This window comes from Leucopleurus acutus, assembly GCF_964270905.1.
Source record: "Leucopleurus acutus genome assembly, chromosome: 20".
Lineage (NCBI taxonomy): Eukaryota > Metazoa > Chordata > Mammalia > Artiodactyla > Delphinidae > Leucopleurus > Leucopleurus acutus.
In genome coordinates this window covers 47,964,367-47,966,651 of record NC_139162.1, presented here as the reverse complement: position 1 = coordinate 47,966,651, position 2,285 = coordinate 47,964,367, and the positions used below count along the sequence as shown (strand labels likewise).

Genomic DNA, 2,285 nt, shown 5'->3' with positions numbered 1-2,285 from the left:
ATCAACAAGTCTAACCTGAAATGCCTCTTCCCCATCGTACCCCCGCAACACACACACACACACTTGAGATCCCTCCCCCCATAGTAGCAGCTCCATCTGATCTAGCAATGAAGTCAAGCAAAATGGCCCCCAGCCTGACAGCCTCTTCCTCACGTTCATATCCAAATCGGGCTTGCAATCGAATTCAGTTCATTTCCCGCCTTAATATTAAGATGAAACGGTGGGGAGGGATAGATTGGGAGTTTGAGACTGACATGTACACACTGCTATATTTAAAATAGATAACCAACAAGGACCTACTGTATAGCACAGGGAACCCTGCTCAGTATTCTGTAATAACCTGAATGGGAAAAGAATTTGAAAAAGAATAGATACATGTATATGTATAGCTGAATCACTGTGCTGTACACCTGAAACTAACACAACATTATTAATCAACTCTACTCCAATATAAAATAAAAATTTAAAAGTAAATAAATAAAATGTAGAAACCAACTGAAAAGAACAATAAAATTATTTTTTTAAAAAGATGAACCATATGAAAATTACCAATCGTCAATCAGCTTTTTTTTTTCTTTTTTTCCAAAAGAGCAGTTTCAAAGAATTCAACCTAATATTTCTCAAATGCATCTCCTCTTCTCTTCCCTGCCTCCAGTGTCCTGGTTCAGGCCTCCACACCTCCTGCTTGGCCCGATGCACCTGCTTCCTACCTCGCCTCCCAGTTTCCAGTCTGGCCACTGGGGTGATTGCTCCACAACATGCCTCTGATGAAGTCCCTGCTTCAAACTCTTTCAGGGCTCCCTGCTGCCAACAGGACAAAAGCCAAACCCCTTAGCCAGCTTTTCAGGCCCTTTGCAATATCTGGCTCCCCTCCCCCTCCAGTCCCTGCCCACCATGCATCTTATCCTCCGACCACACCGGACCACCACTACTTCCTTGAATCCGCCTCCTCTTACCTCCTGGCCTTGGTACATGCAGTTCCCTATAACTAGAATGTCCTTCCCACTCTTCTCCCCCTGGCTAACCGATTAGACTTCAAGAACCAGCTCCCAGAGGCAGGGGCGGGCGTGTTTTGTGACCCCCGCCTCCTGGATCCCCTCCTCTTCAGCCCAAATCCAGAGGAGAGGAAAAGGGGCGTAGATGGGGTGAGGAAAGCGGGCAGGAGAGAGCCGGGGTCGGGAGAAGGACGGTCCTTTTGGGGGAGGGGCACGTGTACCCGAGTGTTTATGCGTGTGTGTGTGTGTGTGTGTGTGTGTGTGTGTGTGTGTGTCTGGGCCTGGTGCAGGCTGCACGTTTGCTGGCTGTCTCTGTGTACCTGCGAGCGTGTGCCTGTTTGTCCCGTGGAGTCAGTGCTCAGTTCTGTGCCTGCAAGGTGTACAGTTAAGCTGGAGATTGCCCAGGTTGGGGCCAAGTACCAGGAAGCTCAAGGCCTGGGCCTCCTGGTCGTCCTTTTTGCCCTGGCGCGTGCAAACCCGCCTGCCAACGTGACCTGGATCGACCAGGATGGGCCGGTGACTGTCAATGCCTCTGACCTCCTGGTGCTGGCTGCCCAGGACTACCCGTGGCTCACCAAACACACCGTGCAGCTGCAGCTCCGCAGCCTGACACACAACCTCTCCTTGGTGGCCACCAACGATGTGGGTGTCACCAGCGCCTCGCTTCCGGCCGCAGGCCCCTCCTGGCGCCCATCCCTGATCCCTAGTGACTCCAACAACCTGAAATTCAACAACGTGCACCTGCCGCGGAGAACATGTCCCTCCTGTCCCACCTGCAGCTCAGTGACCTCACTCCAGACTCCAGAGGGAAACCAGCGGACCAGCAGATGGCTCAGGACAACAGCCAGACAGAGTTTCTGGATCCGGAGCCCGGCGGCCTCCTCACCAGCCAAGGTTTCATCCGTCTCCCAAGGCTGGGCTACATTTATCGGGTGTCCAGTGTGAGCAGTGATGAGATCTGGCTCTGAGCTGAGGCCAAGGCAGAGGGTGCATTCTTGGCCCCTGGGCACCCTCCCGGTCCTCCTCCAAGGCCTGGCCACATTGCCAACGGGAAGAGGCCACGCCACTGCCACTTTTGCTTGTCCTCTGGGTCACTGGTATCCTTGGCAAGGCTGCCAGCTGGACCTAAGCCCTTGTTCCAACTCTGGTTGAGGGCCTGCATGATTGCCTGTGCCCAGGCGGATGGGGCTCTCTGTCCAGGTGTGCCTGGAGGTCATCCAGCATCTAAGCGTGGCATGGCCTGTCGGCTTGGGGCAGCTCTGTGCCCCACCGGTACTCCTCAGCACCGGG

At 53.6% G+C, this 2,285-nt stretch overlaps 1 pseudogene across 1 annotated transcript; it reads left to right on the top strand.

Annotated features, from left to right (window-relative positions):
- Positions 1-1,140: 1,140 nt before the first annotated feature.
- On the top strand, positions 1,141-2,080 carry LOC309976325 (transmembrane protein 25-like; annotated as a pseudogene). The gene is made up of 2 exons: positions 1,141-1,145; positions 1,373-2,080. The product of its transcript is annotated as a transmembrane protein 25-like (transcript).
- The last annotated feature ends 205 nt before the right edge of the window (positions 2,081-2,285 follow it).